At 42.3% G+C, this 22,136-nt stretch overlaps 1 protein-coding gene across 1 annotated transcript in view; it reads right to left on the bottom strand.

Annotated features, from left to right (window-relative positions):
- Positions 1–19,833, bottom strand: part of cacna1ab (calcium channel, voltage-dependent, P/Q type, alpha 1A subunit, b) — a 255,768-nt gene extending 235,935 nt beyond the window's left edge. The window contains exon 1 of the mRNA XM_038290608.1: positions 19,548–19,833. The gene's annotated coding sequence lies outside the window, so the exon portion shown is untranslated. The remainder of the gene's footprint in view (positions 1–19,547) is intronic.
- Between the last annotated feature and the right edge of the window lie 2,303 nt (positions 19,834–22,136).

Genomic DNA, 22,136 nt, shown 5'->3' with positions numbered 1-22,136 from the left:
CGATTAACTGCACGCGTGTATTAGAGAATTAAATAGTCATTTAGAGAAAACAGACAAAAAGCCATTCTCTGTTATGAGTAAAAGACAGCTTTTCATCTCATTTATTTGGACTCTGAGAGCCCATGACCTTTTTCTGCAGGTCAGTTCTCCCCTAAAAATACTCTGACCTCCCTGGTCACAGCTATGTGACTGCTGCACCCGTTGACCAGCAGGTGAATGATAACAAGCTCAATTGTATTTCCTGTCACATCAGCTTTGATGCTACTTCCAAATAACCCCAGTGACTGTTCTTGATTTATTTTCCTGCACACTTTATGCGTTGAAGACGATTAAGTATCTAGTGTGCATGGATTATATATTAACATTGGTATTAAGACATTTGTGAAGGAAAATCTGGTTTTGCATGGTCCAATATGATGTCACGAACCTAACAAAAAAAAAATCTGTACCAGTTTAATAATGGAGAAGCTATTAGTCAGCTTTATATTTTTTCAATATATAAAAACTATTTTCTGAGAATGGGTTTATTTAAGAGCAACTATGCAAATTAACAAACATCTAGAAAAAGTACATTATATTATATTATTTTCCGTGAATCCCAGATTGTTCATGCTTCTCTGCCTTTTCTGAAAAGTGCTTTAAATCGGTCCTACCTGTCTATATTCATACTCGGTCAGATCCTGACATTTGAAAAACGAGGCAGGCAGTCAAGGCAGCAGAATAAAGCTGTAGCCTCGCTGCATGCAGTTACAAAAGCCTTGTAGCTAAACCAGGTCCTGGAAAAAGACAGTGTACCGTCTACATCTATCTTTGGACCGTTGATTCATTTAGATATATGGCTGATCAGGTCCGAACTATTTCACCTCCAGGTTCCCTTGGTAAGTTTGCTTTAAGGGATTTCACTTCTCTGAGTCAACCTGTCAATCATCCCCACAACAACTGTGACAAAAGTTCTCGCTAGCTCAGCACGCAGTTCTCCTGCACCCAAAGCCTTCCTATACTTCTGTATTGCAGAGGAGCTACTGAACATGTACAACTTCTAACGAGAGTCTATGGCTAAAGCTTTTGCACCTTAGGGTGGAAATACTTCACCAATCCGACGAAAAAAACGCTTTACTTGTCATTAAAGATTGAATATTTATCTTGCCCATCTGAAATATATATATATTAATATATTTTGAAATATTTTAATTTTATAATTTAATTCTAATATGTTTTTTTAATCTCTTAATCAAGGTCATTGGGTGGGCGGGGAGGCACCCTAGCGCCCCCTATTGGTCAACCTGCCACTGGTAGGTAGGGGTTGCAAAAAGAGGTAAAAGTTGTACACAAATACAAATCATATTCAGTAAATAACAAAAAAATTTTTTTTTTATTAACTAAATCCACAAAGACATTATTAAAATTTTTTGAACACAGAATAATGTTTTGGTTCTTCCACCTCAGCTGTGGATCCTGTAGCATCATGGAAACATACCAAGGGCCTACAAGCTGTCTCCTTAATACCTCCTTAACTGGCTGATCAGTTCTGATGAACACTTTATAGGCTTTGCAGTTGTGGTACTTTGATTACAGATCAAACAGTGACTAAAGATGTTCCGAACTTTGAATAGTTTCACTACCTGACCCTGCTTTAAACATCTCCAAGACTGTTTCCCTGGCCTGTTTGCTGTGTGCCTTTGTCTTCGTGGTAATATTTGTTTGCCAATGTTCTTAACAAACTTCCAAGGTTTACACAGAACAGCTATATGTATGCTGAGACTAAATTGATCAGATATTTTGTCCGTTAAAATCCCCTCTGAGGAAGCTAGTTGCGCTAGATTTTATTTCAGGGTAACGGGGCTGGGGGGTGCTGCATACATATGCATGATCAAATCAGTCTAGTGAAAAATAATTGTTTGCGAAATAGACACATCAAGAAAATTGGCATAAAGCCAAGCAGCATGGATGACAAGCACAGAGTAAGGCTGCACTCAGTCGTCTTAATTTAACGCTTTGTTTCACTCAATCGCAGATTGAGTTCAAACAGCTTCAACTTTTCAGAAGCAGATCTAAAGTAGCCTCCAAGCGACAGCAGCATATTGAAAGACTTTAACTAATGCGCACTTTCATCTGGTTTGGTCTGCCGCGGTTTCCGTAGACTCGTGAATGCACTTTTAGGAAATCCTATACACTACTGTTTATGCTCTAAAAACATTCTAAATGACTTCGTTTCGAGTAAATTATGGACGCTACCCACTCAGGACACTTGGAATACATTGGACGAGCAGTATGGAGGAATATTGACACGTTTTTTGTGGACTTTTATGGACCTTTCTGCCTCGGGCACCATAGACCTCCATTATTTGAATGTCAGCAGACAGCAAGAAGCCTCCCAGATCTCCAGATGCATTTGAGATATCAAAAAAGTACTCCAGAGTGTTGTTCAGCATGGGGGTGAGTAGAAAATGAAGGCTAATCATGTTTTGGGTGTACTATTCCTTTAATTCAATCCAATCACACAGACACTTGTTAACATGTTTTTATCTACGAAACAAAATAGACTCCATAGTGTCAACGACTATGGAGCAATACCTTATCTATCATGCCGTAGAAGGGAAAACTAACAGTAAGAAACCTCTAACAGAAACAAGGCCAGCTCTTAAGCACTGCAGAGTGAAGCAGAGCAATGTGAAGGTTGAGATTCTAGTGAGGGGATTGGTGCATTTTAGGTGAATTTGGTGAAGCCAGATCTCCTCTGCACCTGCTAAGTAGACGAAAACAAATTTGCAGTAGTTGAAAAAAATCTAAACTTCAACTTACATTCATGTCACACAACAATCAGGGACTAGATGTGTCTGTGACCTAAAGGTTTACTTAAACTGAAGATAAAAGAAAAATAAATCAGATATGATTAAGGGGGGCATGCTATTAAAAGGTTTGAGTTTCTTTTTAAAAGTTATTTCAATATATATATTTTAATTAAACTGTTTCCGTATCCTACCTCTAGCTCAAACACCAGCCAGCCGCCGCCTTCTCTCCCCACTCTGGTACTCTTCCCTAGCAGGCTTCTCTGATCCACCACAGTCCTCATTAGATCGGTTCCGTAACTCCAGAGGGGACCACGGCTGACCGCCTCGTCCGAGTTCTGGTGCTCTCTTTGCCAGTGCTCTCAGACTAATATACCACTGTTCCTATCCGAGCTCTATAATGCTTCTCACATTACCTTTATTTTTTATCCCCAATGCGGGACAGCAGGGCCTCAAACTGGGTCATGGATAGAGATGCAATGATCCGAGACCGGAATCAGATATCGACTCCGATATTTACTAATTAGCAGAGCTGGGTTATCCCAGTCTAAAAAGTAAAAAACCTGCCTATTTTTCCTTCATCCTGTCCACATACCCAGGTGAGTGACTCCCAGTCTGTGTTGAAGAGCTGAACATATAAATGATCGGAACTAATCTCTGTACAGGGTTTTTACCTTTTAGACCTGGATTAGCCACATCTGCTAATGAGCTGGATCGGATATCAATTATTTGACATAACTGATATGATAGCCAAACATAACCGTCACTGAAGTATCGATATAAGAGATCAAATCCAATTCACTTTACATTGAGCTGTAATCTCTTTTTTTGCTGGTTCTTTGTGAATAAGTAATATAAAGTGAATGTATATGTTAAATTGCTACCTTTTTAACAATTTTATGTCAAAGCCTTCACTCATGTGGCAAAATATATGGTTCGTTCATTCAACAGTTGAATCAGATCAGTATCAGGTATCAGTTTGGATTGGATCAGAAAGAAAATTGATTGGTGCATCATTGGTCATGGATAAGCAGAAGTACCCCTAACAGGGACCATCAACTAGACTTAGCTCCTGGAAGAGGTGGTGCTATTTTCCATACTCGTTCCATCTCCTGAGACCAGGGGACATCGACACCAACAGCTTTGTTGGGCTTTCAAGAGTAAAAAAGAAGCATTATGAGTTTCTCCATAATATTCCAGTTCCGCCATGCTGAAGTAAAACCAACAACCGAGAGACTTGAATAAATAGTGGAGCCTTCCGCCCACTGTTCATATTCGCCTACCCTGCGACTTCTTTTTACTGGCCAGGCAAATTTTATGGGGAGCAAATGCAGACAAATTGGAATTATTTTAACATGTTTTGCATTTGGTATGAACAGAGACAGCTCAGGACAATCTAGACCCCTTCATGTCTAAGCTAGTTTATTTAGAGGGCCAAGGATAAGTCTTATAAGTGTTGGGATCCTCAGGCTTGCCCACCAGAGGGAGCCGAGGATCCTCTTCTGCTCTCTTTGTCTTTTTCTTAGGGCTGGAGTCACTGTTAGGTTCGGGAGATTACCCTCTGTCTCCAGCAGAGTGCGCCGTCGGTCCTCCTGAGCTGAGCCTCCAACACACCTGTGGCTGATCTACTCATCAGGAGGACCACAGTATTTAAGCTGCCTTCAGACCTTGCTTCCACGCCGCAGTGTTGATCTTAGTTGGTTAGCTTTCTGAGCCTTCTGTTATAGATTGAGTCTTGGTTGTCTCAAGTGTGAGATCAGATTCTAATCTCTCCTTTATCTGTGCCTCACAGGAATCCTGTCTCTTCGCGAAGCTCTGGATGAGCTTAACCTCCTGTCTCCTCGTGAAGCTCTGGATGAGCTTAACCTCTTGTCTCCTCATGAAGCTCTGGATGAGCTTTACCTCCTGTCTCCTAGTGAAGCTCTGGATGAGCCTAACCTCCAGTCTCCTCGTGAAGCTCTGGATGAGCTTAACCTCCTGTCTCCTCGTGAAGCTCTGGGAGAGCTGCCTCACATGAAACCAGTCTCAAGCCTGAAGCTCTAGGAAAGTCTAACCTGCTAATCTGCCCTGGTGAGCCAACCCGAAGATTCCTACGTGGATGAAACCTGATGACCTCTGTGTGGAGTTTCCCTAGAGGTTCCCATGTGGATTTTCCCCTGTTGTTCCCTGCAGTGAGCTGGAAGCCCAACCTGAAAAATCCTTCGTGTTTTCCCCTGTTGTTCTCTGCAGTGAGCTGGAAGCTCAAACCCAGGACTGCCAGGCTAAGCCTGAAGCTAGATGCTTAGCCTCTCATGAACTCAGTTTACCAACCATCTCCCATTTCAGTACAGTCTCCAGTGAACCTGCTCCCCTGCCTGAACCAGTTCCCGTTTCATTATTCATGTTTGTGTTTCAATAAACTCTTTTGGACTTTTTACCCAGTTTCCCTGTGTGTGTTCTGCATCTTGGGCTTAACTATTTAACCCATCATGACAGAACACTGCGGCCAAACACAAAGCCCAGCAGATCACCTCCGTCGTTGGATTGAGAAACGGGACGCTCAGATTAATGAACACACACAAACCCTCCGTGAGTTACAGCAAAATCAAACATTCGCTAACCACTTCAATAATGCTAACGCCACGTCAGCGGCTCGTCCTGCCCCGAATCCACTTCCGTGTCCTAGGTCACCGGCAGTGACGTCACCTCCGAGTCAAGATGATAATCCTCCTTTCTGGTCAGAACTCATCCCGTCGTTTTCGTCACCCGGTCCTTCCCTGCCTGAGAGATTTTCTGGCAACCCAAGTAAGCTCAAGGGATTTCTATTTCAGTGTCGGTTATTTTTTAGTTTTCATACTTCTAGTTTTCTTAATAATAAGGATAGGATTGCTTTTGTTGTTTCTTTTCTGTCTGGTGAAGCCCTTGAATGGGCGGAGACAAAATTTCCGCTTAAAACTAGAGAAAATTGTACATATGAGAAATTCATCCGGGAGTTTGAAAGAAACTTTAGTCTGTCCTCTAAGTTCTCCGTTTCCTGCAACCTCCTGAATACCAAACAGGGTAATAGGTCCGTTGCTGAGTTTTCTTCCGAGTTCCAGGGTAGAGCAGCCGTTTCTGGTTGGAACGAGTCTGCACTCAAGTCCGCTTATCTCCTTGCACTAAATGAATCTGTCAGAAAAGAGCTTTCTTTTTACGTGGAGCCAGCTAACCGCGAGGACCTCATAGAACTAGCCATTGGATTAGACACAGCATCACAAATCAGTTCCAGTTCCTCTCTGCGCCAGTTTAGCCTCTGTTCTCACGTTCTAGACCTTCATTTAGCTCCATCCGTTAAAGGACTCAAAATTATCCCATCTATTTCACATCATACAGTTAGAGTTCCCCGTCAGCCTGATCAGACACCTGCACCCGTCACCGTTGAAACTAAACCTGTTCCCTCGCCTGATAATCGAGCTCCCAACATCCATGAGGCTGAGCTATGGGATTTTTTCTATGGAGATAGGGAGGATATCTTCCCTTTCGAGCCACCACTTTCAGTTCCACGCCAGCCAGATCCAGATCCTGAACCAGTAAATAATCCAGTTTGTTTAAAACCTGACCCCGTGCCCGATTCTTTTGCCTCAGATCCTGTTATTCGTTCTGGAATTCTTGTTTCTCAATCGGTTAATTTGTCTCCAGATCCTATCTGTAAACCTGCTAGCTTAGCTCCCAAGACCCCTCGGCGTAAGAAAAGGCGTCGCCTTAAATCAGCTCTGTGCCGTCTAGAGACCCCTGGGTCAGCTCTGTGCCGTCCAGAGACCCCTGAGCCTGCTCTGTGCCGTCCAGAGACCCCTGAGCCTGCCCTGTGCCGTCCAGAGACCCCTGAGCTGAAACTAAAGAGGGCTTCAGAATGTGGAGTTGGTGAAAAAATGCCTCCAAGAGCCCCTCAGCAAAGGCCACAAACCGCCAAGATTCCTCTACAGACGCCTCAAGCCACCTCAGAGACTGAACTTGAGCCTCCATGGGTGGTCCCTCTAGTTCCAGAGGTGGAACCACAGCCGGTGGTGTCCCCTGTTCCTGATCGGGAGCCGCAATCGGCGGGCTCCCCTGTTCCTGATCGGGAGCCGCAATCGGCGGGCTCCCCTGTTCCTGATCGGGAGCCGCAATCGGCGGGCTCCCCTGTTCCTGATCGGGAGCCGCAATCGGCGGGCTCCCCTGTTCCTGATCGGGAGCCGCAATCGGCGGGCTCCCCTGTTCCTGATCGGGAGCCGCAATCGGCGGGCTCCCCTCTTCCTGATCGGGAGCCGCAATCGGCGGGCTCCCCTCTTCCTGATCGGGAGCCGCAATCGGCGGGCTCCCCTGTTCCTGACCGGGAGCCGCAATCGGCGGGCTCCCCTGTTCCTGACCGGGAGCCGCATTCGGCGGGCTCCCCTGTTCCTGACCCGGAGCCGCAATCGGCGGGCTCCCCTGTTCCAGTCAGAGAGCCGCAGTCGGCGGTTTCCTCAGAACCTCCTCCTGAGCCGCAGTCGGCGGTCTCCTCTGAGCCTCCTCCAGAGCCGCAGTCGGCAATCTCCTCTGAGCCTCCTCCTGAGCCGCAGTCGGCGGTCTCCTCTGAGCCTCCTCCTGAGCCGCAGTCGGCGGTCTCCTCTGAGCCTCCTCCAGAGCCGCAGTCGGCAATCTCCTCAGAGCCTCCTCCAGAGCCGCAGTCGGCAATCTCCTCAGAGCCTCCTCCTGAGCCGCAGTCGGCGGTCTCCTCTGAGCCTCCTCCTGAGCCGCAGTCGGCGGTTGCTTCTGAGCCTGTTCCTGAGCTGCCGAGGAGGGGACGGGGTACCCCGTGGGGGTACCTGCTGAAGTTTGGGCGTCATCCTCCTGAGAAGCAGCTTCGCTTCCGGCCCCGCGGCAGACCCCCAGAGCGTCAGCTTCGCCTCCGGCCCCGCAGCAGAACCCTGGAGCGTCGGCTTCGCCTCCGGTCCCGCGGCAGACCCCCGGAGCGTCATCTTCACCGCCAACCCCGTGGCAGAACCCCAGAGTGTCAGCGTCGCCTCCGACCCCGCAGCCGGCCACCTGAGACTCTGCTCCGTTACCGGATCCTCGACCGGCCCCCAGAACCTCTGCCATGCCTCCGGCCCGGCGGTAGTCCCCCTAAGACGCTGCTTTTTTCTCCTGCCCTGCGGTCAGCCTCCTGAGCATCTGCCTCGCCTCCGTCTCAACGGTCGACCTCCTGATCAGCTACTACGCCTCCGCCGCCGGCCCCACGGTAGGCCACCTGAGACTGTGTCCTGCTGCCGGTACTTCGGCCGGCTACCTGAGACTGTGTCCTGCTGCCAGCCCCACGGCAGGCCACCTGAGACTGTGTCCTGCTGCCGGTCCCTCGGCCGGCCACCTGAGACTCTGTCCCGCTGCCGGTCCCTTGGCCGGCCACCTGAGACTCAGTCCCGCTGCCGGTCCCTTGACCGGCCACCAGAGACTTTGCCCAAGAAATTTTTTGGGTTTTCTTTTGTTTTCGTCCACCATAAGTGGATCGTTTTTTTGTTCTGTTTTCTGCCCTCCTGGCCTGTTTCCCCCTTCGCCCACCCTGGGTGGGTTGTTTTTTGTTTGTTGGACCTTTTTTTCTGTTGGTTCTGGCCCTCCTCGCCCTAGTGCCCCCTCCGCCCGCCCTGGGTGGGTTGTTTTTTGTTTGTTTTTTTGACTTTTTTTTTTCAGGGGGCGTCTGGAATCCGCCCTTGAGGGAGGGGCTTTGTTGGGATCCTCAGGCTTGCCCACCAGAGGGCGCCGAGGATCCTCTTCTGCTCTCTTTGTCTTTTTCTTAGGGCTGGAGTCACTGTTAGGTTCTGGAGATTACCCTCTGTCTCCAGCAGAGTGCGCCGTGGGTCCTCCTGAGCTGAGCCTCCAACACACCTGTGGCTGATCTACTCATCAGGAGGACCACAGTATTTAAGCTGCCTTCAGACCTTGCTTCCATGCCGCAGTGTTGATCTTAGTTGGTTAGCTTTCTGAGCCTTCTGTTATAGATTGAGTCTTGGTTGTCTCAAGTGTGAGATCAGATTCTAATCTCTCCTTTATCTGTGCCTCACAGGAATCCTGTCTCTTCGTGAAGCTCTGGATGAGCTTAACCTCCTTTCTCCTCGTGAAGCTCTGGATGAGCTTAACCTCCTGTCTCCTCGTGAAGCTCTGGATGAGCTTAACCTCCTGTCTCCTCGTGAAGCTCTGGATGAGCTTAACCTCCTGTCTCCTCGTGAAGCTCCCACCCCATGCATGAAGCTGAACTGGAGAGCTCCTTCAGTGACAGACTGCCCTTAATGCACCGCCGGGGAGCATTATCACAGATCATTCCTCCCAGCAGCTGTAAAACTTTACAGCTATTCCCAACAACCGAAATAAATTGTTACATTCATGCTGATTTTTGCACAGCTTCTGTCTAAATAAGTTACATAACACACTGCTGACATTTTGCACATCTAATATTGCTGCAATGCATCACATATCCATTACAGTAAAAATATCCACAGCTATTTATTGATTATTTACTCTCCAGATACAGAGCATTTATATTGTAAAAACACTGTACAGTACAGTATTTTATGTGTTTATTTTCTAAACTCTGTTACTTATTCTGTTATTTTTATACACTTTCTAAGGTCCACATTGTGTGACCACTTCTGCTATAACATTTTGCGTATGTAACACCACAATTTCCCCATTGTGGAACAATAAAGGGATTTTCTATTCTAAATAAGATTTCATTAGTAGTTTTTCTGAATATTTTTTATAAGATCATATTCTAATAAATTGTGTCTAATTTCCATTTGTATCAATTCATTTATAACATTGCAGCTCTTGATCCCCTAATGAAACCAAAGTGTGAGCTACTTCCTGCTGGGAGATACAATTTATTAGAGTCAGATAAATTCATTTCTTTCAATAGGACAGTGAGTTACAGCACATAATGACTTCAAATCTCTGGTTGTCAAACCTTACTGTCAACCTCTAAAATCCTCGTCTTAGAAATTAGACTTTTTAAACATTTATAGAACAACGATCAGTTATTCAATTTCCTGAAGAAAAAAAAAGCCACACGGTCAGCTGAGAGTTAAACTGGTCACTGTGCTCTTAACAGTTTTTGTTAGTTAAAACATTCTGTCTCATTTAATTTAATTTTTTTTACATAGACCTTTCATCAACTTGTGCTTATGTCCTGGAAATAAGAAAAATCTCCCTTGTTGTTTTAAGATGCCATTCAAAGAGATAGGAGATGAACTGATCGATGCAAAGAGAAGGGGGAGATGGACGTTCTGTGGAAATGAGAAGGTCATGTGGGAGATGATCCAGAAGAAAAAGGCGAGAGAGCAGGTGCGAAATCGCCTCCGATAAACAAGAATACAAACTCACACATTCACACATCCATCAGAATGAATGATCTTCACCAACACAAGTAGAAAAAATGTTAGAGATCCATAAGAATCAGTATGAAGTTTAGATACAGTTCTAGAGGCATATTCATGCTAAATGATCATTGATGTCATATTAATTTGGTTCTTTTAATTTTGCATTTTAACTACTTTTCATCCATAAAACTTAAAAATAAGAGCTTGGTTATATGGAGTTATTTTTGTGTTTTTATTAAATTCAAGAAAAAAAAGCAATTTGGAAGTGGAAAAGAATTTTACTACCTGACAAACAGACCACAGTTTGTTAGAATGAAGGGTCAGCTGTTTAATCAAGTAGTCAGCAGCACAGGAGCACCACAGGGGACGGTACTCTCTCCATTCCTTTTGACTCTGTACACCTCTGACTTTCAGTCCCAGACAGAGTCCTGTCATCTGCAGAAATACTAAGATGACTCTGCAGTCATAGGGTTTATAAAAGATGGACACGAAGCTGAGTGTAGAGAGCTGGTGAATTGATTTGTGGCATGGTGTGGAAACAATCATCTGATCCTGAATTTCAACAAAACAAGGAAGGTGATTGTAGATTTCAGAGGAAAGAGGACCAAGTTGAAACCTTAACAACATGGGAGAAGAAGTGGAGGTGGTTGAGGAGTATAAATACCTTGGTGATCACCTGGACAACAAACTAGACTGAAGACACAACTGTGAAGCCGTCTACAAGAAGGGACAGAGCAGATTGTACTTCCTAAGGAAGCTTAAGTCCTTCAGCATCAAGACAGACCACTACAGAAGATCCTTCCTTCCTACAGCTATCAACACCTACAACACCTGTTTTTAAAAAAAATACTGAATGAGTCACTGCAACATTTAATTTCCCTTTGGAATTATAAAGTATTTTTGAATTGACAATTTAAAAGTAAAATAAATATATAGCAAAAACTGATGTTGAGGAAAAAGTTCAACATCAGTTGGAAAAAAAACGCCTCACGGTGGGGCGGTGGAGACGAGCATCTCAGCCTGTATCTGTAATTGATCAATGTGTGTGGTAGATATTAAAAACGAAATTTGACATCTCTTCTTCATTTGAAACCTTTTTTTTATTGTAACAACTGAAACCTTAAGTCCAAGTTTTAAAAGAATGCAAACACCACATCTACTCGCAGCCTTGCCTCCCGACCGAACATGAGAAAGTATGGTGAACAACCTGTAGTCTCATTCACAGAATGATTGTAAGTATAAACAAGGTGACTTTTATGTTTACTCCATTTACTGTACTCTTCTTTTGCACTTCAAAAGTCCCAAGCATGTCAAGCAGCGTTCTGTTAATCCACACAGGTTGGCGATCACCCTGGGTGTGATAAGGTGTTGTACAGGTTTTTCAGATGCCTAACATGTCCAACAGTCCATGAATAAGCCTGCTTTCAAAATCTCAGCCTTGATCTGAATGCACTCTTTTGGATAACCCACAGTGAACAAAATATTGCTCTCAGAGCACCTTAGTTACTGTTTCAGCTTTTTGTACTGTTGTGGCAAACAACATATCTGGTGAAGTGGTCGGTAACTACCAGCACATGGCAGATGTTTCTGGACTTCCCCAAACTTCCCAAATGCAAGGGTCCTCTTGCTAAGAACAAGAAATATGTGCAGTTGTCATCTTGGGTAGCCAATGTGTAGACAGAGTTTGTCTTCTTCCAAATACAACTACATCATCTAAGTATATTAATACCTCTAGAAGATTTGTATCACCTACAGAAATCCCTGGTGGCATCCGTTCAAACTGATAGAAACTTACCGAGCACATAAAAGCTGTTTTTTTTTCCTTTTCAGTCATGCTCAATGGGTCTGGTAGTTGCCACTTCTGAGATCAAGCACACCAAACCTGCAGCTACCACTTAAGCAGGCCAGCGCATCTTCCACTTTAGGGACGGTGCATTGGTCTTGGATTGTTCTCTTGTTTAATGTTCTGTAATCCACACACATATGCATGGTTCAATTTTCCTCGTGCACAACAACAACTGGTGACGCATAGGGACTCCTGGACTCAGAAATGATCCCAGCCTCTTTGAGCTCATGGATGTTTCCTCACATCCTTTATCACATGAAGAGGCAGGCGTCTGGACTATTCTCTGAATTATCTTATCATCCGTTACTCGAATAGTGTTCTCTGTGGCACAATCAATATCAAGTTCACTGCAGGAGAAAATCCCCTTTCTCTCCATCATCTTTCAGCACAGTCTCTCCTTCCACTGGAAGCACACATGAGTTACTGAAATTAAAAGAGGACAACAACAGCTCTGATGTGATGGGCTTAGTTTTCTCTTTTATAAGGACTTACTTCACTACATCCACAGGGAAAATATGAGCGATGTGTGTCCCACGCTTCATTGTCATGTCATGACTGGACATGTTCCTTACAGTAACTGTGATATGACAACAACCAACCCAGTGGGTTTATTAACAACTGGCATAAACAGCACCAGTTTGACAAGGACAGCCTGTGAGGGGATATATCCTGGGAAATTTGGGATGGGAGTTAACTGTTGCTACTCCACCAAGTGGGAGTGTAAAGAGCTTGACTATGGTGAACCAGACTGTTCCTCTCTTTGTCTCCACCTCAGGATCAGGTGCCTCTTGAAATGACTCATAAGCCTTTCTGATGACTGGATGAACAGATCAACTGTGGATGAAATTGTTCCCTCTGAGTTTTTTGTTTTTTTTTAATCTAAAATGGTCTCCTTACAGTAGACAACTTTGTTCCAATTACAATGGAATAGTCGCCTCTCATGACCGGGTCAGGAGACACCAGAACAAATGTTTGCCGTCTCTTTAACACCAACTACATTTTTACTAAACTCCAAGCATATATACCAATCATAGGGGTATGCACACTGAGACCCCATATTTCTAAACCTTCAATAGGAGCCAGAGCTAGGTGCTTCAGATGCTCTTTATAAAAGAAACAATATAGCAGAGTGACTTGAAACCCACTATCGAGTAAAGCATTACTATGAATACCTTCAATTTGTACTGGGACAATATTGCTTGGTCCAACTAAACCTTCAGGCTATTGTACTTCTTGTTTAGTGTGTCACATATGATAGATTGCATCTTACTCCAGGGAAACAGGCCGTTCCTCTACTGAGCCCCTGGGGAGTTTCCCACAGCCTGTTTAGTTTTCTGGGTTTGGACATTCATGTAGGAAATGGCCATCATCACCACACCTGTAACAAAAGACATAACTACAGGACCAATGATTGGTTGCTCAACTCATAAGGAGATAGCAGTCACTAGCTCTATATTAAGTTACTCTCCTGTGGTGGGTGGAGCAGGAGTTAGTAGACCTGTCACATCAGCTAAGGTCTTCCCTTCATGAGCTAAGAATGACATTAACTAGGCCTGAAAGTCCTTCAGTTCATGGAAAATTGGACCAGTACAGGTCTGTACAGTATAACATCAATCGCCGTTGCCTCTAAACCCCAACCAGGTAAGAGCTGCTCAGGCACAGTCATGTCATTAGTGCTCTCAACTAATATTAGATGTTTATCTTCAGGGTGTCATAAACAGCACCCCTTTATATTACAGTGACCAGAAATATTTGCTCCATCCAGTGCTTTGTAATCAAAATCAACAGGGACATCAACAGACACTTCACTGAACACAAATGCTTTAGTCCCATCAATCTCCTTGTCCTCACATCTTTAAACTATCTGTCCAGGTTCCGTAGTGTTTTGACAATTTACCTTTTACAACTTCCATTAGACAACAAATTTCCCACATATATATATATATATATATATATATATATATATATATATATATATATATATATATAAATACACACACACACATATATATATAAATACACACACACATACACTCACCGGCCACTTTATTAGGTACCCCATGCTAGTAACGGGTTGGACCCCCTTTTGCCTTCAGAGCTGCCTCAATTCTTCGTGGCATAGATTCAACAAGGTGCTGGAAGCATTCCTCAGGGAGTTTGGTCCATATTGACATGATAGCATCACACAGTTGCCGCAGATTTGTCGGCTGCACATCCAGAATGCGAATCTCCCGTTCCACCACATCCCAAAGATGCTCTATTGGATTGAGATCTGGTGACTGTGGAGGCCATTTGAGTACAGTGAACTCATTGTCATGTTCAAGAAACCAGTCTGAGATGATTCCAGCTTTATGACATGGCGCATTATCCTGCTGAAAGTAGCCATCAGAAGTTGGGTACATTGTGGTCATAAAGGGATGGACATGGTCAGCAACAATACTCAGGTAGGCTGTGGCGTTGCAACGATGCTCAATTGGTACCAAGGAGCCCAAAGAGTGCCAAGAAAATATTCCCCACACCATGACACCACCACCACCAGCCTGAGCCGTCTATACAAGGCAGGATGGATCCATGCTTTCATGTTGTAGACGCCAAATTCTGACCCTACCATCCGAATGTCGCAGCAGAAATCGAGACTCATCAGACCAGGCAACGTTTTTCCAATCTTCTATTGTCCAATTTCGATGAGCTTGTGCAAATTGTAGCCTCAGTTTCCTGTTCTTAGCTGAAAGGAGTGGCACCCGGTGTGGTCTTCTGCTGCTGTAGCCCATCTGCCTCAAAGTTCGACGTACTGTGCGTTCAGAGATGCTCTTCTGCCCACCTTGGTTGTAACGGGTGGTTATTTGAGTCACTGTTGCCCTTCTATCAGCTCGAACCAGTCTGGCCATTCTCCTCTGACCTCTGGCATCAACAAGGCATTTCCGCCCACAGAACTGCCGCTCACTGGGTGTTTTTTCTTTTTCAGACCATTCTCTGTAAACCCTAGAGATGGTTGTGCGGGAAAATCCCAGTAGATCAGCAGTTTCTGAAATACTCAGACCAGCCCTTCTGGCACCAACAATCATGCCACGTTCAAAGTCACTCAAATCACCTTTCTTTCCCATACTGATGCTCGGTTTGAACTGCAGGAGATTGTCTTGACCATGTCTACATGCCTAAATGCACTGAGTTGCCGCCATGTGATTGGCTGCTTAGAAATTAAGTGTTAACGAGCAGTTGGACAGGTGTACCTAATAAAGTGGCCGGTGAGTATATATATATATATATATATATAGAGAGATAGATAGATAGATAGATAGATAGATAGATAGATAGATAGATAGATAGATAGATAGATAGATAGATAGATAGATAGATAGATAGATAGATAGATAGATAGATAGATAGATAGATAGACAGACAGACAGACAGACAGACAGACAGACAGACAGACAGACAGACAGACAGACAGACAGACAGACAGACAGACAGACAGACAGACACAAATATCCCGGACGAGCCCCCACGAAACAGCTGATATGAATACACATTTTATAACTAATTCTGTGCATGGGAGAGGAATCAGTAATGGCTACAAAATATAATGAGTGTGAATCATGTACAAGAATAGGATTATACAACAAGATTCCAAGAGGGACAGTTATCTTAGGAAAGCTGAACTGTATATGCAAGCTTTCACTCCCAAGTTTGAAATTTATCTGACTAGTCAAAGTCCAAGACCCTCTTCTTTAATTGATGCCTGTTTATCAAATGCAGAACACAGAATAAGAACTGCAAGAAGTTCAAGGCCTACTCTAAATGTGGGATATTTGAACGCCTCAACAGTAAAAGCTATTTTTTCCCCTTATTAATACATAACAAAGAAAATCACATAAGTAATAAATGAGGCGGTATTTTATTAAGTAAAATAACCCTACATCACATAAAATTATACCAGTATGAACTAAAATTAGTAGGGTGCTACACACAGCATAAATCTGGTAATCTTATTGATGACTTGACAATAATTCCATCTGGTTTAGGATGCAGCACTAATTTTAAGTATAGCTTTACACCGTAAATGGCAAAAATATTGAAAGCAGGGAATATTTTTGGTTAAGAGGTACGCTAGTACTTTTGATGGACTCGACCTTGAAGCTTTACATAACTAATCCACCAGCGGATTGAACACTCAGTGAGAGGGTTTTTATAATGGGCTCTGTGTCTGTGATGATCTGTACCCCTTTAAAAGAACACATACACGAATCTGATATTTGTACCAGAGTAATTGGTTAGTTTTCTATTTAGATTCTAGAGGAGTTTGAGAGGTAAATATTATATGCACTGTACATTGGAAGATTCTTCAAAAACATATGATACAGCAAGATATGTGAGCAATTAATTAGTTTACCTAATTTTATTTAGTTTTTGTTTGATTAGAACGAAGGGTAAAAGGTCTTAGGTTCATCAGAGGGGCGTTACCTACTCTCCTTCTTTGGAGTCGTTTATCAGCAAACTTAATAATCTACAATCAAATAGAAGCTGCAGGGGCTCTCTGCACTCAATATCAGTCAGATATGTTTCTTGTGCATCAATAAGATTCCATATTATACGATGTGTAGTTTTGCAGATACCAACTTTACTCGTTACCAAAGCTTAATAAAATTCTGCTAAGCTTTTGTTGTTTGTTGTTGTTTTGTTTGTTTATATTAGTGAAACTAATATATTAGTTTATATTAGTGAAACTTTATATTAGTGAAACTAATATAAACAACCTTTCACTATTTGGGAAAGACAATTTTATTTTCAACCTGTTCAGATGCTTGATGTCTGTTTTTGACAATTTATCATATTAGAGCCACAAAATGTATTTCATTGGCCTTTTGTGATATTTCAACTAGGGCTGCAACTAACAACTATTTGGCTGATCAGTTAATCGATCGATTCTTTTGTTGATTAATTAATTAATAACAGGATTGGCAAAAGGATCAATAAGGAAGGTTTTACACAGAAGTATAACCAAGCAGGGCTAAAACCATCATGATTAATCCATATTTGAAATGACCTTCAATTAATTTAGTAATAGATTAATTGTTAACTGGAGAATCAAGACTCTAAAGTTGACAGAGCAACCCACTGGGACCTGGTTTGATTTAGTCTTCTTTAAGGAACCTTTGGCTATCTGGTTATTAATTGATTTATTGAAAACAAATATTGACAGATTAATATAATCAGATCAAAATAATCATTAGCCCTAAAACCAGGTAAAGCTAAAACTGTGTCCTTTGGCAACTTCTGGATGAAGAACATCAATGAACAAAGAAAGGTTTTTCCGACTTGAATGCAAAATGTTTATCTTTTACAATTTTGGTATAACAACTGCATTGAGTGGGTTGCTCTTTCAGCTAATGGCCTGTTTAAGAGTCGTTATACTCAATTTAACAGTTAGATTATTAAATGAATTGAGTTTATTTCAATAAACAATCAATTAAAATTTATCGAATGAATTGTTGTAGCCCGATTTTCAGTACAAAGAAGCAACTAACAGTGAAATGGCTCTTACTTTTTGGGAAAAGGCTAAATGACAGAATGGATGAAGAGCAGCTTTTTTTTCTATTCCCATTCAGTACAAAGTTTTGTCACGGATTCTCAGTTGGCTTTTTATTAATTAGGTCACTCTTACACATATTGATGCCTTAATCTAAACTTTGTATCTGAAGGTCTGTGTTTAGAGTTCCTGTCCTTCTGGAAGGTGATCTTCTGCCAGGATTTTCCTATATTGAGTGCTACTCATCTGCCAATCAACTCTGACCAGCCTCAGTGCTTCAGCAGAGGAACAGTATCCCCACAGCATGGTGCTGCCATGACCATGCTCAATAGCATAACAACACAACAATAGGCCAGTAAGCAACATTATCTGGGTGGGCCCCACATGAAGTACAAAACTGTATCCCCGCCGTCACTGCCATAGACAACCGACCCGAAATGTTCCCCATACATACACGCTTCATCATTTCATCATTCTTCATCTTCACTAGACATGGATACACTTTAGTATATTCTGCTGTAAAATGAGTCTTATCGGGCTACCTTGAGTTTTACAGCCCCCCTCCTCACCCACTTTCTCTCCATTTATCTCCTGGTCGCAATCTTTACTCACTGTAGCAGCAACATCCACCTCTCCGTCTTCTGTTCTTTGACAGAACATGTTTATTTTGGGAAATTTTTCAGTTCTTCCAGCAGCTCTTCTTTGCTTTTTATTTTCTGGAATCCACTTAAGTACCTCTTTTTGGTATCCATCGTCGCTAACATGTTGTACCTAACAGTTATGGTTTTAATCTACGCTCTGGATTACCCATAATTCCAAGTCGTAGTGTAAAAAATAAAATACTCAAATACATCGTTCTTTTAAGATCTTTATTACGGTTTGAAACATATTATATGAGTGTATTTTTACCAACCGTCCAATGAACTATACACAGTTATTAAAATAGTAATTGAAAGTACCACTGTCTCATTTGCTGTTGGTGTCGTGTTTAAATGGCTCACCATCCTGTTGAAATCTGCAATGTGTTGGGGTATAAATAAGGTCCGGTCAATCAGACTAGTATCAGGTGGGTTTAAGAGGAATTTTTCGCACCATTACATTTGCAAAGAGACATTCTCGCCCACAATTGCGTAGGAGGCCAACCAGGTGTCAGTGAAGGGGGCCCCTAAGAGGTCGGGGGCCCCTAAGCCACTGCAGTCTCTGCTTACCGATAGTTACGCCATTGACCATGCTTCCCTTCATAGAAAGTCTGTTGGCTACTCTTCTATAAAGGCATATTACTGCTGTTCACAGCTGACCTGCGCACAGTCTTCCACCAAAGTTATGGATTTCTGCAGCCATCACATTATTTTATGTCTCTTGACTGGTTCTATGATCAATGCTTTTTTGCGTCCATCTTAGTTTATAAGGAAATGGTAGGCTTTTAAATGAACTGATCACAGCATAAGATAATGTTTAATAAACTAAGAGTTAAATGTCTTTCTTTTAAATATTATCCCTGGCCAAACATTTGCATCGATACTATCATTATATTAGAGATTGATTCTGCTAATTATGGAACATCACTGCTTACACTTGATTTTATCAAGGGATGTCCGAATATAACGTTTCCTTTATTATTATTATTATTATTATTATTTTACATCTGAAATATTTGTTTTTATAGTACATGCATTATTTTTGAAGTGTAAATGAGTTACAGCCTCTTTTTTAGCTGTTATATTTGAAAAAATTCAATAAATGATCAAATAGAAGAAAAATTATGAATTGCAAAGTGGATAATTTATATTCTATGGATAGTAACTTGGATAAGACCTTGAAATGTTCCTCCCTGCCAAAATGTGATTTAGAGGGTGCAATAAAATGAGTATGTTTGTAGATTTTTGTCATGAAGAATATCCTGTCTACGTGAACTAAATGTGAAAGTACATCTGTCGAGGCACAGTGAAAAGGTTAAAAAGGACGCAGAGATTGTTAGACCTTTATGCAGGAGGAGTTTGATCCTTCATGCATGTCTGAGCGCAGACACAGTGCAGCCTCACCTGTCTGTCAGGTGCTCGGCTATCGGTGCAGTCCCGCTGGCTCCTGGGAGCCCAGAGCCGCCCACCGGGTCTGCGGGAGCCCCGAAACACCGCTGGGCTGTGAGGCAGAGACAGATGGGGACCAGTCAGCGGTGCTGGGAGAAGTGGACGGGTAGAGAAGAAGAGGGGAGACATCCAGCAGCAGAGGACGGGGAAACTCCATGTTCAGTGCGAGAACATCCCGGCGGAAATCAGGAGCAGCTGACGGGAAACGAGATGCAAACTGATTGGTAGAATCCGACAGAACGATGCGACAGCAAACAGGGGTGTTTACAAGAAGATATCGCTGATTTTACAGGTTTTATCAGGACTTCTTCTCAGGCACCCACTGAACTCCTTATGTCTCCTCTTTAGGTGCTCCCTCTCTCTCCTCTCCACCTGCAGTCTGTCCCTCCCCTTCCAAATATTTAAACAAACCTCTGTCAACTTCTGGGCTACATACATTTCTCATGCATGTTTAAAATTGCATTATTTCACTTTTTACCATAATAATAACCATTCATGAATTAAATCTTCTCCTTTGTCAGTAAATCAGTATTATGCAGTCAGGGGCGGAGCTAGATGGGGGGCCAGGGGTGGCCATGCCCCCCCTTAGCCATTCATTGGCCACCCCTACCGTTTTTTTCTCTCAGGCAGAATATTCAAAACAATTAAATTTTATATATATTAATCTCTTAAAACCTTAAGTGGGGGTAATAATTCAGAATGCATAAAATTCCAATGGTAAAATCTTTACCAGCAGGTGGAGCCATTGTGCTCAGCTCCAAGCTGACACCAAACGTTCCAATTCCCACAGCTCTGGAACTGTTATAGCTAGAGATCTGAAAATGTCTGTATTTGTGGTTAACATGATGTAGAACAAATATAATCCCTGCTTTTTCTCAAGAATGTCTTTATTACTGCTGTTCAAAAAAAGACCTATAATTTCCGAGAACAAAAAAACAACTTTGAGTCATGTTTGAACTGATGGAGCTTGGTCTTTGTTCTACTCACACAATTCTAATTTATCTATTCAGAAACTAGAGGGTGTTAGCTTTCAAATAATGTATTGCACATGTTATCTGGGCTTACAGTTCCTAAGTTATTTGCTTTTCCATTTGGGTATGTAAAATAGGCAAGGATTACCCAAAATGAGGTAGATGTTAAAAGGTTAACAATTACTTGACACTTGACTGTGGTTAATTATGCACATCAATATACCAATATTAGAGATGATAAGTACAGAATTTATGCTCTTTCAGAACTAGATTTTGTGTTATATGTCAGAAAAGGATGTCTCTCTGCAAGTCATCTAAGAGTCTTCAGTAAAATCATAGATACTGTAAATAACTATTTTAATAAAAACCTATTAAATTATCAATGTATGTAGATATTAGTACGTGTAAATATCAATTTAATGCAGGATGATATTGATAAAAGTAGGTAAGGGATGACAATGGAAAAGATGTTCGCTCCAGAACTCAAACCTGAAAGAATTTTATCCAATATACCTTTTATCTAGACCAGTGTTTTTCAACCCTGGTCCTCAAGGCACACTGCTCTGCATGTTTTGGATGTTTCTGAGCTTCAGCACGCCTGATTCAGATGATTGCAGTTCAGCAAAGCCTGATAATCTGCTATCAATTGATAACAGGTGTGTGAAAGCTGGGAAACATTTAAAACATGCAGAGCCTTGAGGACCAGGATTGAAAAACACTGATCTAGACGAATGTTTAAATGTATGCATCTATTTGTTAGCAAAGGCTGTGGGAAATTTTAGTTTGTCTTAATTTAGAAATATGGATGTTGTGCTTGTTCCTGTTGCAACAGTGTAGATTTACCCTGAGGTTCTGGTGCCTATCCACTTTTGGACACCCCTCAGTATATACTGCTTATTGCCTGGCCACCCTTATGAAAATTTTCTGGCTACGCCCCTGTATGCAGTGCCCTACACAAATAGCTTCATGCAACAACATAGTTCTGTATTGATAAAATGGCACAGGCTCTAAAGCAATCCACCTTTATTTTATTTAGTTATTTAAAAGGGAAAAGTGTTTCCATTAAACGTGTAAACGCTACATCATTTATAACCTCTTATAATTTACAAAGCTCACTCGTTCACATCATTCTAGGGTGCAATTTAGAATCAGTGCATTTCGGATCAACTATGCCAGCAAAGTTGTCCTCTTTTTAAAAGTTAATGAAAGCAACAATCATTTTTTGTTACAGTATATTCAGCATTGGATTTTAATCCGTTTTTCTTAATTTAAGTTTAATAAAAAAAAGCAAATTACCAATATGTTAAAAAGTAAACTGATCCCTAGTATTAGGTATGCTGGAGGATCTATGATGCTCTGGGCCTTTTTCTCTTGCAAATGTCCTGAAACCTTGTAGGAATCAATTCACAAGTAAAGTGAGTGTGGATCGTCGTGAAGTCTTTAAACTGAGTCAGTCTGAAGTGGAGGGGTTTAGGTCTTTGACTTAAGGGGGTCAGGCATAGAACTCTAGCATGTCTATGAGTAAGAATTGCTGAGGGGACCCCTAAATAAGAGAGCTGCTGAAAAGACTTAT

Source organism: Cyprinodon tularosa, unplaced genomic scaffold, assembly GCF_016077235.1.
Source record: "Cyprinodon tularosa strain WSP-4 unplaced genomic scaffold, ASM1607723v1 ctg285, whole genome shotgun sequence".
Lineage (NCBI taxonomy): Eukaryota > Metazoa > Chordata > Actinopteri > Cyprinodontiformes > Cyprinodontidae > Cyprinodon > Cyprinodon tularosa.
Note: the sequence above shows the minus strand (reverse complement) of the source record. Positions and strands in the feature narration are given on the sequence as shown.